The sequence below is a fragment of the Patella vulgata genome, chromosome 1, assembly GCF_932274485.2.
Source record: "Patella vulgata chromosome 1, xgPatVulg1.2, whole genome shotgun sequence".
Lineage (NCBI taxonomy): Eukaryota > Metazoa > Mollusca > Gastropoda > Patellidae > Patella > Patella vulgata.
Window position 1 is genome coordinate 86,485,241 of NC_065879.2, and position 15,633 is coordinate 86,500,873.

Here is a 15,633-nt window from a genome sequence, read left to right on the forward strand (position 1 = left end):
TTCCAATATCTCTGCGATGACGTCATGCTAGGTTCCGAGTTCGGGAGGTTGGATGGCTGAATGGTTAGCGTGCGCGCGCTGTATCATAAAGTCTGTCATTGAGTCGACTGGCGTGGTTTCGAATCCCAGGTTGTACGTGACAAGGAGTAGGGTCGCCTGTCCAACGTCGTGGGTTTTCTCCGGGTCCTCCGGTTTCCTCCCACTGCTAAAGACCTCTACGCGCAAGCGAATTATTGAAATAAAATTAAAACCATATGTTAGTCCCGAAATGACCTAGTTTGTGTCGAGTGGACGTTAAACCCCATTTCTCTCTCTCTCTCTAGGTTCCTAGTTCATGCAGTACACCAACACTTGTCCTTATTCAAGGCGTTTCGATCCCTGCATTGGCCGAAAAAACTTCATCGGGGTTTTTCCGACGCGGTGTCACCTTGTCAGTGGCGCCGGACGGAGTGACTGACAAGTTTAACTGTCTAGTCGTTCTAATGGGACGATAAACCGGGGTCCCGTTTATAAATTGACGTGCTCGTAAAAGATCCCTTGTCAGTTGGAATTTGATATAAGAGTGGGCCATAGTGCAGCTGCTCAGACACGATTTCGTTTATAGCACACTGTATGGCGTATGCCCGTCTTCATTATCCCAGTCGGAGCGGAACAGTAGGACGTTAAACCCCATTTCATCTCTTTTTCGGGCGGTTGGAATGCCGAATGGTTAGCATGTGTGCGTTGTATCATAAGGTCTGTTGATTCCCTGGTTGTACGTGAAAAGGAGTAGGGTCCAACCTCGTGGGTTTTCTCCGGGTCCTCCGGTTTCCTCCCACTGCTAAAGACCTCTACGCGCAAGCGAATTATTGAAATAAAATTAAACGATATGTTAGTTCCGAAATGACCTAGGTTGTGTCGAGTGGACGTTAAACTCTCTCTCTCTCTCTCTCTCTCTCTATCTCTCCTATTTCATGCGGTACACCCGCACTTATCCTTAATCAAAGCATATTTTCACGAGAATATAAACAAATTTTAACCACTTTAGCTATATTTAGAAATATTTCAAGCATTTTTGTTGAATAAAACAAATTATCACGTTGCTTATACAGACAAAATCAGCATTCGATAAACAGACCTTCCGTTTTTTTCCGCTCGATAGTTGACGATATCATCAATCGCAAACGGAAATTGAGATACTCCACAAGAACTCTTTGCATCCAGTTCGACATTAAGCGCTCTGTGATGTACAAAGAAAGAAGTTCGACACTGTCACAATATGTGATAAAAGCTGATGAAACGAGGATTTAGGTTCAAAAGCTTTTAGAGGAGGAGATAACTCTAACTTGAAATGTTCTTAATCCAGCTATAAAAGACAGATTGTATGTTGCAAATGTGAACTATAACGATGTGTCTCGTGGTAGACAACTTAATGATCATTGTCAAGAAGAACAGTTGACGGTTTCCTTCACAAGAGAAATGAGAATTATATGTGGTGGAATGCACTGACTAGAAATAAAAACAAGTAATAAGAGTCGTGAATACTGCCTTTATGGTCAGTGCCGGATATTGATGCAAAGAGGCCCTAGGCTTTTCGGTTAGGTGTTAATATTAAGGCCACCTGCAGATTTCGTCAAGGTCACGTGATGTAATCATGGCTAGCGCTAACCATAGCCCTAACTTTAACCTTAACCCTTCGTTGTTTTAAAGAAAAAAGGGTCATTTTTGCTTATTTGAGTCCCGATGGGATTAGCGTTGGGGGTTTGTCAGTTGAAACTATATAGCACCATCTCTTATCTCGAAACACGGAGGGTTGAGAGAGTAGGTTTCTTATCTAGAGATCCCCTAGATCTTAAGGCACTAGGCGTTAGCCTGCTAAACCTATAGATAAATCCTGCACTTTTTATGGTCGATTATTATTAAAGGAGTAGTTCAAGATTTCACGGGACATCATAAAGTTCGAAAGCGTTCAGAACAACATCGTGGGTTTCCATCCAGTTTGTAGAGACAAGTGTTTCCGGCAACACGACACCCTGTCTGTATTTGCGTGAAACAATCTCCAAGATCTGACGGCAACCTTTGCGATCTAAGAAGACATTCACCAGCTTTACAACGCAGTCGCGTTAGGTCGTACTTTGGGCTGATGGGGGGCTTAAGCCAGCACTGGTTTACCGGCTGGTTTTAGGCTAAGCCTGTTCTCCACTCCCATTCAGAAAACCTGAATAAAATATTGTTTAAAAAACACATCTATTCTTTTAAAGGCATTTAGTAAATGGAACAAATAAAAGACAATTCTAGATAAGTGTTTTATTTGATAGAGTAAAGTGGTTGTCACTATATCGGCGCTTTCAGCCACCATATATCTCCGATCCTTGGCGATAGCAGCTCATTTTTTTTCTTGATTAATGACCAGCCCGCCGTTTAGTTCAGTAGAAGAAGATATTTTTTTCATTTTTCAAGAAAAACCTTTTTGTTCCATTGATTTTGTTTAACGGTAGACACATCTATAAATTTTCTTTAAAAAAGCTCTTATGGAATTAACATTGTTTTTTTGTAACTTTTCGTCTTTACAGCAATTTCCTTTTAAATTGTCATGGTTGGTTATTCATTAGGGTGCTACGAAAAGGTTATATCCAGTAGTACACACATCAACTCAGTTCGACACAGTCGTAATTAGGAGGTCACGGTGTTTTAGGGACTTTCCAGCGGAGGGCCTGGCGTAGTTATATGGATGGCGGGTATTTGTGCTAAAGAACACAATATGTAAAATCATATTATGGTCTTGATTAATTGTTCTCAATTGTCAAAATATTTGCTATGGTATAAGTTTATTTGAAACGCAAATTAAATTGTTTACGAAATATTGTGACAATAACAGGACATGGGAGCTAAAGACTAGGAATGGAGAAATATGATGGCTGAAACAATATCGTTATCTTTACAAATTATTGATTCTACGTTCATATAACCAAAAATATAGAAAGTATGCTGTTATTTAGATACGTTAACGCTGCTATAGTTTAGTAAACGTGTTGGTAATTTGCATTCTTCAAGGATAATTGTTATTGCTTGAAATACACGTGAGTGGAAAATTACTAATTAGCCTACGCCATTTGGCACCTATAAGAGAGAGCGGGGCTAGAATAATTTCTTAGACTCGCATTGGATTCTTTAGAGATCAGTCATGCGTTGGGTTCTTTAGACGACCATTTCATGATGTAGTGGTTTCCTGATTCTAGCCAACTGGTTAGACTTTTACAGGAGTTGGGTTGAGAGAAGGAGATGTTAATTTTAAATATTGTAATGCAGACTATTGTGTAATTGCTGTGACATAAAAATGTATAGAAAAAAATATCGTTGTTCCTGTTACTTATTTGATTTCGGTAAGGTAAGAAAACACAATGGTGAAGTCCTTGAAAAAAGAGATACAACAGTAGCAGCTCAGTCAAACAAACCATTAGACGATTAGAGAGATATGTGGCAGCGGTAGTGCTACACTGGCCGAATTGTTAGCACGTGCGCGCTGTATCATAAGGTCTCTCATTGAGTCAACTGGTGTGGTTTCGATTCCTCGGTTGTACTTGACAGGGAGTAGGGTCGCCTGTTCAACCCCTTGGGTTTTCTGCCGGTCCTCCGGTTTCCTCCCTTTACATTATCTAGTTTTTAACTATTATAGTGAGAACGGCCAGATCTTTATCTAATCTCCCATAATGAATCTTTAAGTTTATACGCAAAGAACATAGAGGTCTTATCGTAATGGCGGAAGAGGATAACAAAACATCTCAAAGATTACGAGTCGCCGTACTATTATCGTTATCAAACAAGAATTAAATGACGTTTTCTCTATAAACCGGTTCTGATAACCATTGATTTTTTTTCCTCCACTTTCAAAACAACTCGTGATTACCGATTGATATTCGGACCCCGTTACGATTAATAGCTAATCAATACAACAGGATTCGGCTTTTATCGTAGATGTGTTTTGTGGTAATGATGATGGCCATAGAATCTGGCTATATCAATTTCTGATCAGTATATCAAGTACCTTAATGTTTTCACGCCCATGTAATCCATTTCCTATAGAGTAATCCGTTATCTAGCCTGTGATCGAATGATTCGGATATCTTCGTTGTTATTAGAGCTCGGTTAGTCTTTGCTAAAGTCGCTTAATCTGACATGAATGCGCTTAGTCATTCTTTATATCCAGTGAAATGAAATGGAATGAAATGAAATGGGGTTTGACGGCCTACTGTTCTGGCTATAAGGGAAATTTTGCCCGGACAGCAACGCTATGGCCTACTCTTATATCGAATTCCAACTGCCAAGGGATCTTTACGTGCACGCCAATGTATACACGGCATCTCGGTTTTTCGTCCCATCCGAACGACTATAAAGCGGTCCTCGCCAGGCCTTCTATCCTGCACCACTGGCGAGGGGAAACCACTTCGGAAATAACCAATGAACTTTCTCGGCTTATATCCAATGAATGTTCCCCGAGTTTCGTTATTCTAAGAGGTGTAGTGGAAATTAAACAATAGCGCTACAGAACCAGAAAATTTCTCTCGTAAATATTGGAGTACCGATATAAACTGCACCCCCTAGTACAGGGATGTTGGGTGGCCAAAATGGTTAACGCCTGCGCGTTAGACCAGAAGGTCTGATATTGAGTCACGTGTCTTGGTTTCGATTCCCCGCTTGTATGTGACAAGGAGTAGGGTCGCATGTCCACCCTCGTGTTGGTTTTCTCAAGGTCTTTCGGTTTCCTCCCATTGTAAAAGACCCCTTTGCGCAAGCGAATTATTGAAATAAAATTGAACCATGTGTTGATCCCGAAATGACCTAGTTTGTGTCGAGTGGACGTTAAACCCAATCTCTCCCCCCCCCCTCTCTCTCTCTCTCTCTCTCTCTAGACTTGGTGAATTTTCTCGCCAGTTCAGCAGCATTCTAGCCCGATTAACAAAAACATTACACATGAAAATTGATTCCAAAGATCGCGAAGATAGTGGGAACATGTCCCAAGTCGATGATATGATTTTTATCTATTCCACGAGTAATGTTCCTGATTTTTGTGGGCACATCTTGATATCAAAAACACAAGATTTATGGATTCCGCCGAAAAAGAATTAGATTTTATTTTCCGATCTATTAAAACCAAAGATTTTATCCGAGTCAATTTTAATGAAATGAAACATTTGAGCCGAATTTTGTTACGATGAGATGGAAACAAAATCGAAATTGAAATTGATAGAAGACATCGACATCATATTGAGCTTAACATCCGCTTTCTCCCAGGGTGTCATCGCAGACAAGTGTTTCCTTGGAAACTTGCGAGAAGAGCCCGTTTAGCGTAGGTTGGTGATAGATGAGCGATTAAGAAATTTTACCGCTTCCATTTCCTCATACTGCACACAGCGATGCATCTACTTCATACTCTCAGGCGGAGCTAACTGTAGACTAGCTACAATTAAATGTATCGTTAAATTGTGTTTAACGCTACAAATGATACAGTCTAAGATTCAATACGCAAGTTCAAATAGGTTCAAACAAATATCATTACAGTTTGTATTGAAATAAGTAATTCTATCACAAATAGTGAAGACTGGACCACTAAAATAGTTACCGAACAGTTTGTTCGTTGTGGTAATGCGTTCTTCATTTTTAAATCCATGTTTCTTATAATTTGAAAGCCGCCATGACACCGGCCAGTTGAAATAAGTTCGGTAGGCGAGAAATACGCGTAGCAGTTGGGTTTCATATCATTATGCGGTAAGGCGTCACCTTAATTTCAATGAGAATTGGTTTATTATTATGTTAAGCTATGTGCAGTACAGTTTTGGGTCAGTTTATGTGTAAATTAAGGGAGCTATAGGCCAGTAACCTTTTTGTAGTCATTTGACTAAAAAACTTACGCAAAGGAACTCCGTAGAACGAGTCACTGCTGTGGCTGGAGTAAGGTGGAAGACATCAGTAGTGGAACCATTTTTAACTGTAGACAGGCAGCCTAAGTTTGGGATGTCATTTCCTTGGTTAAAGGGGGATCACGGTGGCTAAGTGGGTAAGACGCTGGCTCGCTAGCCTGGAGGTCGGGTGTTCGATGCCTGCATTGGCCGAGAAAGTTCATTCAGATGGAGGGCTTGACAAGGACAGCTGTCTAGTCGTTCGGATGGGACGAAAACCGAGGTCCCGTGTACTCATTGGCATGCACGTAAAAGATCCCTTGGCAGTTGGAATTCGATATAAGAGTAGGCCGTAGCGCCGCTGCCCGGGCAAAATTTCCCTCATAGCACACTGTATGGCGTATACCCGTCTTCATTAGCCCAGGTTAGGAGCAGAACAGTAGAACGATAAACCCCATTTCGTTTCATTTTATTTCCTTGTGGATTACAGTAGCCAAGTGTTAAAGGCACAGTCGTACCTTGTGGATTATACAGAACTAGTTACACACGTTGGTGTCACTCATTATCACATATGAGATAGAACTGGTTAAACACGTTCCAAATCTAATTCTAACACAAAGATCATTGCTGCGATAGATGCGTAATGAAGATTTCAAGAAACGGAAGTGACGTAAGCAAAAGAAAAACACGAGTTATCCTTCTATATAACTGACTGAATCGGCGAGTAATAACAGATACTCGGGCGAATTTCTGCACACTAATAATTCCTTATGAAGAGCAAACGTTGTTATATGAGACTATGAGGGGATATCTGACAATTAAAAAAATTACCTGAATGTCACTAGAGAAAACGAGAAAAATGGAAATAGTCCGTACATTCCGTTTCTTGAAATCTTCATTACGCATCTATCGTAGCAATCATCTCTGGAACGTGTTTAACCAGTTCTATCACATAGGTGAAAATGACTGACACCAATATTGTCCTTTAATAACCATTCATAGGCCTCAACCAAAGGCGTTGCACCTGGGTACCGGCAGCATAAGGGTAGCACCTAATCTGGGTCGTTCATGAGATGACGTGTGTGCGATCTATAGAGGGCTGGATTCATGTTGGGGTTTTGTCCGGCTAAGAAGACATTGGACGTCTCTGATCTTTGTATAGTTTAGTCGGCAACAATCAACAGAGCTGCATTTATTCTCATATTTGACATTACTCAATCAATTACCTGTGCTAGGAATAAAATTGTCTTTAAACAGATTCCTTCATCACGTGGTTAGCACACTGGACTACCGATAAGAATGTTCCTGGTTCCGATATTATACGTTAGTCGGCAACCATCAGTTGCTCAGTCAATTGCAGGTGCTCGGAAAAAAATCTCCTTTAAAAAGATTAATAGTTTCCTGTGGTTAATTAGACAAGAATATTCATAACAAAACACAAGGGGGATATAACCACTTCTCTGTTATTTAATAACGACGTTTCGCAATATTCCTGGGAGAGGGGGGGGGGGGTTGGGTTAACGTCCACTCGACATAATCTAGATCATTTCAGGACTAACATATGGTTCAATTCTATTTTAAAAATTCGCTTGCGCGTAGGGTCTTTAGAAGTGGGAGGAAACTAGGGAACCCGGAAAAAACCCTACAAGGTTGGACAGGCAACCCTACTCCTTGTCACGTACAAACAGGGAATCGAAACCATGCCACTTGATTTAATAACAAAACTTATGATGCAACGCGCACGCGTTAACCATTCGGCCACCCACACCCTTGTTGAAAAGGAATCAGTTACATATTATGTTTATCTTTATAAAACCGGGTGCCGGTGAAAGAGAGCCGCGGCCGCTCCCGGTGTTGGTTAGTGAAATGCCCCCCCCCCCCGACTTCCCAGTGTGGTTTCCACGTGTCAGTGATGCAGGACGGAGGGCCTGCCAGGGGCAGCTGTTTAATCATTAGGATGGGACGAAAAACCGAGGTCCCGTGTACATATTAGCATGACAATTTGAATTAGATATAAGAATAGGCCGTAGCGCCGATGTTCGGGCCAAATTTACCTAATAACACACAGAATGGCATATTCCCGTCTTCATTACTATAGTCCAGTCGCTGTATAAAAGTAGGACGTTAAACCCCATTTTATTTCCTTTCTGTGCCGGAGAACCTTTCAGCAATCCAACTGTGTATTACTAGTATACTGATTAGGTCGTGGAATAGGTTAGGTGTAATCACAGCATCAGTATAATTAAAATACAAATCTATATTTCGTTTCGTTTTTTATACTTTCGAAAGCCTACACTACACGTGTAGTAAAGACATGTAAAACGAAATTTTGAACTATAGAAACGAAACGAAATAGGATCTGTGTTTTAATCAGATGGTCACAGCATGTATGGTTGGGAAGAGAGAGAGAGAGAGAGAGAGAGAGAAATGGGGTTTAACGTCCACTCGACACAAACTAGGTCATTTCGGGACTAACATATGGTTTAATTTTATTTCAATAATTCGCTTGCTCGTAGGGGTCTTTAGCAGTGGGAGGAAACCGGAGAACCCGGAGAAAACCCACGAGGTTGGACAGGCGACCCTACTCCTTGTCACGTACAACCGGGGATTCGAAACCACGCCAGTCAACTCAATGACAGACTTTATGATACAGCGCGCGCACGCTAACCATTCAGCCATCCAACCCCCCGTATGGTTGGGAAAACTTTATATCAAATGAAATAAAATAAAATGGGTTTAACGTGTGTGCGTTAGTTGTATTTTACGTCCGCTTCCACCGAGGTGATATCGCAGACAAGGGTTTAACGTCCTCTTACTGACTTTTTATAGGGACAATGTAAAGAGAGAGAATTATTGAAATAAAATTAATCCATATGTTAGTCAGGAAATGACCTAGTTTTTGTCAAGTGGACGTTAAACCCCATTTCCCTCTCTCGTCTTCCACATGTTCGAATTAAGAGTGGGCCGTAGCGCCGCGTGCAGGCAACAATTCCCCCATAGCAAACTCCATAGCGTATCCGGTTTCATATTCCCATAAAATTTTAATTTATATTCTAAAATAAGTAGGGGGGTTGGATGGCCGAATGGTTAGTACGTGCGCGCTGCATCATAAGGTCTGGCATTGAGTCAACTGGCGTGGTTGCGATTCTCCGGTTGTACGTGACAAGGAGTAGGGACGCCTATCCAACCTCGTGGGTTTTCTCTGGGTCCTCTGGTTTGCTCCACTGCTAAACACCGCTACCTAGCGAATTATTGAAGTAAAACTGTACCATATGTTAGTCCTGAAATGACCTAGTTGTTGAGTGGACGTTATAACCCCTCCCTCTCTCTCTCTCTATCTCTCTCTCTCTCTAAAATAAGTAATTGTGTGAACATATTGACCAGTGGCGAAAAAAAAGATTTGTTTTTTTTCACTTAGATTTTAGGTTTTTAGTCGCAGTTACTATAAAAAAAAATTCTGATGATTGCAATTTACGTAAACAAAAAAAAAAAAATTTCAAGTAAATATTTGCTAGAACATTATATAGAAAATGACACGCAGGCACCATTCCTGGTTTTTATTTTGAAAGCAATTCTTGCCGCGGTTCAGCACACTTGATTAGGTCTGCAATTCTTCACGCATTTTACGAGCGCGCTCTCGATACCCACACCAAAATATTGAACCATTCTGTCTTAGACTTTCTATGATCTTTAGTTGTAGGCTATTATCCTACATAAATACGTGCCTGGATTCTGTATCCGGTTCTAAATGTGAATAATAACATCAGATGTAAGAGTTAGACATTGTACAAATAAATCATAATCCTTTATAAAAGACGCTCGTGTACCAAATGGCGTGACGTCATTAGCCGTCTGCAACTTTAAGCGGGAACTAGCAGACGATATCTTGGTGTGAACTCCGAAGGTTTGGCAGAAGTGGCGAAACCGTCAGCGATGCAGGAACTGTAGGATTCCAGTCGCCCTCGGCTATCTTTTCTATCCATTCTTCTGTTCGTTCAAGTAATGCTAGACAAAATCGAAGGCAATCAGCGAAATATATTGAATTTAAAATGGAAAACGTGTTGATTTAAGGGATTAAGTTATTGATACGACAAAGAATACAGGCGTTAAATATGAACAACTGTCAGATCGAATTTGTCTGGGGTAAGTAGAAACAGATAATTCCATGCTAGTTATTTCTATTCTGTATAATAGTTCGTTAGGTTCGAGGAATATTTGAGGAGCTTAACAGACCAAACCAACCAGGGGTGTATGTATAGATGCGTAACAGACCGAAGCAACCAGGGGTGTATCAATAGTCTATCGTTCGTATGAATAATATGACACTCTAAGAGAAATAATACAGTGCGAGGTTTTAAAAGTTTTTACTTTTATGATAGCCTAGATGAAGAATGAATGACTGTGCGCAAGATAAGCGACATTTTATTGAATGATTTTGGTTGATTTGTGAATTCTATTTTTTACGGTATTCCAAATCATAATAACATGAAATGATGAAAGTATGTTTTGTTTTAAGAATGTATTTTATATTTTAAGTATGGGTTTTATATTTTATTTTTTTTTATTTTAAAGGCTTAATACGTAATACCACTCTTGTTGTAACTGAATAATATGTCCCAATCTTTATTCTGGTCAACAAATTGCACTATTTTAGAATACTCCAATTCATTGATGATACAAATTTCATCTTAACACACCTAATTTGAAAAATTGGAAAAATTCAACTAAATGATTTGAAAAGCCTGACGTAAAGATTTTCAAATGTGACTTGGATTTAAAAATATTTTTGAACCCTCTGGACAAGTAAAATAGGATTTAATGGATTATTTACACAACAGGTAGGACACTAACACATCTAGTACTTAGAATAAGGCTATTTTTTATTTTCTGGAGCTGTCAAGCCAGCAAGAGTGTTATTGTCCTTTTAAGAATGTTCACTAGAAAATAAGCCTGTTTTAGATACAAATGCTTTTATATGATTCAATTCAACTGAGTAAATTTATTGTTACTGCATCACAAATCATGTGGAAGAGATGTAATGATAAAGGTTTTTACTCCCTGGGGTAAGGAACTAGTGAAGTGGGGGCTGGGGGGTCAAAGGGAGTAGGGATGTATGTAATACCTGGTAATTAAGGTTTTTATGTCCCAGGGGTAAGGAACTAGTAAAGTGGGGGTTGGAGGGTCAAAGGGAGTAGGAATGTATGTAATACCCGGTAATTAAGGTTTTTACTCCCAGGGGTAAGGAACTAGTGAAGTGGGGGCTGGAGGGTCAAAGGGAGTAGGGATGTATGTAATACCCGGTAATTAAGGTTTTTATGTCCCTGGGGTAAGGAACTAGTAAAGTTGGGAGAAGGGGGGTCTAAGGGAGTAGGGATGTAATGATTAAGGTTTTTACGTCCCAGGGGTAAGGAACTAGTAAGGTGGGGAGAAGGAGGGTCGAAGAGAGTAGGGATATAACAATTAAAGGTTTTTACATGCCTGGAGTAAAGAACTAGTGAAGTGGGGGTTGAAGGGAGTAGGGATAATAATTAAGGTTTTTACGCCCTCATTGAGAGGGAACTGATTGGTTGAGGGGAGGGTGATGCATACCAATATATTAACTGTGCAATGGGCTATGGACTTCTCATGGCAGCTCGACATTTTTGTTTTATTTATTTTACCTAACGATTTGGCGTGTTTCATCAAATTATTGGCACATCCCAGCACTAAATACACTGTACAAATATTATTATAATATCAGAAGAACATCACAACATGAATTAATAAACAATATTGTTATATTTATCTGCGAATATTTATATCGAGGCCAACAAATGAGCGACAACCAAGATGAGGATGGCATAAAAAAGGCAAAAAAATCTCTGAAAATAACAAGGTTTGATTTATGTATCAAACATTAATTATACATTTCCTATCTCCTGATTGAGGTATGGGTAGGCCTACTTGTTTATTAGCAGTGTCATCATTTTTATTATCTGCCAAGTTTTGGGAACTCATTAGATGCTTACGGCTGACACCCCTCCATGCCAATCCATTTATTTGATGCAGGGCTAGATTAACCATGAGCATGCCGCAAAATAAGCATGTGCTTAGGGCATCATGGTAATGGGGGAACCACTAAAAGTCTGCTTTGTTAGATCATAGTTAAATATTTGATTTAAAAATTAATTACGAATTCTTGATTAGTTTTTCATCTGTATCTGTTTTGTCGCAATTACAAATGACGTGTATAAAATCCCAGAAAAACTCTAATCAGGTGCTTGGTGGTTGTTTGTGCTTTATTATTATTTATATTTTGAACTGTCTGCTTTCTTAGATCATATTTAAATATTTGATTTGAAAATTAATTAAGAATTTTTCACTGTTACCTGTTGTGTATAAAATCCAAGAAAAACTCTAATCACATGCTTGGTGGTTGTTTGTGGTTTATTATATTCGGCATTCATGTTTGATGTGACTCCCAGTTTTGTGTCTCAATATTTCATTGTTGTTGAAGATTTTGTCTTACTCATTGGTTTTAATCTTAACCTGCTAACCCTGAATTTATAGGTTTTAATCTTAAATACCTGACGCTTACCCTAACCCTGATCCTAAAATGTGATGGAATGTAAAAGTGATGGAAACTGAAAAAAGAGTCGAATCAAACATGATCGCCTATTATTGTCAATATTTTGAACTACATATAGGGGGGCACCAAATTTTTTTATATGCTTATATATAGGGCCTCTGTGGGTCTTAATCCTGCCCTGACTTGATGTGATAATATTTGTGTCTTGTGAGGACATTTGATTTAATCTCTCTCTTTTTTCCTGATATTTTTGCGAACTTCGGAATTACAATTTTGATCATCAAATGCAGCCATTTAAACCAGAAAATAAGTTGAGGCTTTTGGATTTGTTCAAAATTATTATAAAATTCAAATTTCATCAAATCAAATGACTGAATGCATCAAACATGGTCAATTGGATGTTTCTATAGCCTACTGTCCATGATGGACGAGGCATCCTGTAAATTTGTCAGGTCTGATTTGAAATGACTGATGCAGCCAGAAATAAAATGTTTGATTACCTGCCAGTATCATTTGTATTCTTGTGATAGGCCTAGGGTCTCTTAATGCAGTACAGTATGGAATGGGCTCACTACCAGTAGGTCTGGTGTTCGATCCTAGTGTAGGCCGAGAAAGTTCCACAGAATTTTCCAGCATGGTTACCCCTTTTCTGTTCATTCAATGGGACAAAAAACAAGGACTTAAAGGTCCTGTGTACATGTTGGCATACACATTAAAAATATCTTGATTGTTAGAATTCAAAATTAGAATCGGCTGTATGGCGTATGCCCTTCTTCATTAAACCTAGTCGGGCTAAATATGCAAAATTGTAAGGTGTTCCTATTTTTATTACGTGCAGATTTGAATATTTTGTTTGCATTTTATAAAGAAAAAAATGATTCTTATTCAGGAAGTTCTGCATTCATTTGCTGCCGTATAAACGAAGACACATAATTTTGCAGGAATATTAGGCCTACTACATGTATTGCGAATTTGATGCTGAAGCAGGATCGGCAAGCTTTCATTCAATGTATTACGAAAATGAGTTATTTTGTAGGATTGTTACTGACATAAATTTGAATACCGTACGGGAATTAAATATAAAAATTAGAGAGGTTCACCTATTTTTATTACGTACAGGATTTGAATATTTTGTTGACACATGATTTTTAATTGGGGTATGAATCCGTCTGCTTAAATAATGATAAGAGTTATGCCCCTTTATTTTCGGTAAAATGTCTGACAAGAAATATTTTGAAATCCCATCACTGGTCAAACCCCATTTCATTTCTTTGCAGTACATTAACGCTAGGTTTTAAATGTTTAATGTTGACTCCAACATCAAATTTGTTTGTCAGCATCTAAAAGTATTGGAGAGAGAGAGAGAGAGAGAGAGAAATGGGGTTTAACCTCCACTCGACACAAACTAGGTCATTTCGGGACTAACATATGGTTTAATTTTATTTACATAATTCGCTTGCGCGTAGGGGTCTTTAGCAGTGGGAGGAAACCGGAGGACCCAGGGAAAACCCACGAGGTTGGACAGGCAAAAGAATTGGAATCAATCCAAATTAGTAAATCTGTTATGTAAGTAGCTAAATGTTTCGAAAGATTAGTTAATCTAACATGTGACAGTAATTCTTGGCATAACGTTATTTTTGTACTAGACCTTGCTATTGTCAGCATGTGATCAGGGGCCTTTTTCACAAAATTTTAACTACCGGTAAGATAAAAGAGATGGGGTTTAACGTGCACTCGACACAATGTAGGTCATTTCGGGACTAACATATGGTTCAATTTTATTTCAATAATTTGCTTGTGCATAGGGGTCTTTTAACAGTGGGAGGAAACCGGAGGACCCAGAGAAAACCCACGAGGTTGGACAGGCAACCCTACTCCTTGTCACGTACAACTGACGAATAGAAACCACGTAAATTAACTCAATGAGAGACCTTACGATGTAGCACGCACACGCTTTCATTCGGCCATCCAACCCCTCTCTATTCAAAAAAACCTAATTGTCTTGACAAGCTGGCAACCTACTCATTGTCACGTACAACTGGGTAGGCTAATTGAAACCACACAATTTATCTCAATGAGAGACCTTATGATGCAGGCACACATGCTTCCATTTGACCATCCAACCCCTCTTTCTTGATTCAAAAAAAGTACATGTAATTGTCCAGCAATTGTCTTGACATGCTGGCAAAGAAATCTGGATACAGCAGGTGTATTCTAAATTACTAATTTTAATATCAGTGAAATTATTAATTTGTTTTTAATTAGTTATTCTTGTTGAAATAATGGAAATTGATTTATATATTAACTCACTGATTTATTTTATTTGAAAGAGTGTCATTTTCCAACAATTTTTAGATATTGTCAATGAATTATGCTTTCAGTGAAATTATTAATTTGTTTTTAATTAGTTATTCTTGTTGAAATAATGGAAATTGATTTATATATTAACTCACTAATTTATTTTATTTGAAAGAGTGTCATTTTCCAACAATTTTTAGATATTGGCAATGAATTATGCTTTCTGCACACAGAGATCCGTTTATTTCATTCCTCATGAATAGATTTCTGCCCTAAATGGCCGCCATATCCCTAAATTAGTAAACTGTCTTGTAATGCGGTTCTACTCCATTTCACATCTCTTATATACACAAAGGGGATCACGTGGCTAAGTGGGTAAGACACTGGCTCGCTAGCCTGGAGGTCGAGTGTTCGATGCCTGCATTGGCCGAGAAAGTTCATTCAGATTTTCCGGCGTGGTTTCCCCTTGTCAGTGATGCAGGATGGAGGGCCTGACAAGGACAGCTGTCTAGTCGTTCGGATGGGACGAAAAACCGAGGTCCCCTGTACACATTGGCGTGCACGTAAAAGATCCCTTGGCAGTTGGAATTCGATATAAGAGTAGGCTGAAGCGCCGCTACCCGGGCAAAATTTCCCTCATAGCACACTGTATGGCGTATGCCTGTCTTCATTAGCCCAGGTTAGGAGCAGAACAGTAGGACGTTAAACCCCATTTCATTTCATTTCATTTTTATATACACACAGGGACTAAATAAACATTTTTTATTTTACTAAATGGAAGCAGAATAAATACTTCTCAAAATTCTAAAAGTCTATACTTAGTGTTTTCGATTAATATTGTTGATGTAGGAATTGAAATGTCTTGTCAACTAGCTAATAGCCTGTTCAGAC

At 39.1% G+C, this 15,633-nt stretch overlaps 1 protein-coding gene across 2 annotated transcripts in view; it reads left to right on the plus strand.

The window, feature by feature from the left end:
- The first annotated feature begins 9,800 nt into the window (after positions 1 to 9,800).
- The window catches only part of LOC126808858 (aquaporin AQPAe.a), an 87,516-nt gene continuing 81,683 nt past the window's right edge, over positions 9,801 to 15,633 (plus strand). For both annotated transcript variants that reach the window (XM_050533905.2, XM_050533906.2), the window contains exon 1: positions 9,801 to 10,019. The gene's annotated coding sequence lies outside the window, so the exon portion shown is untranslated. The remainder of the gene's footprint in view (positions 10,020 to 15,633) is intronic.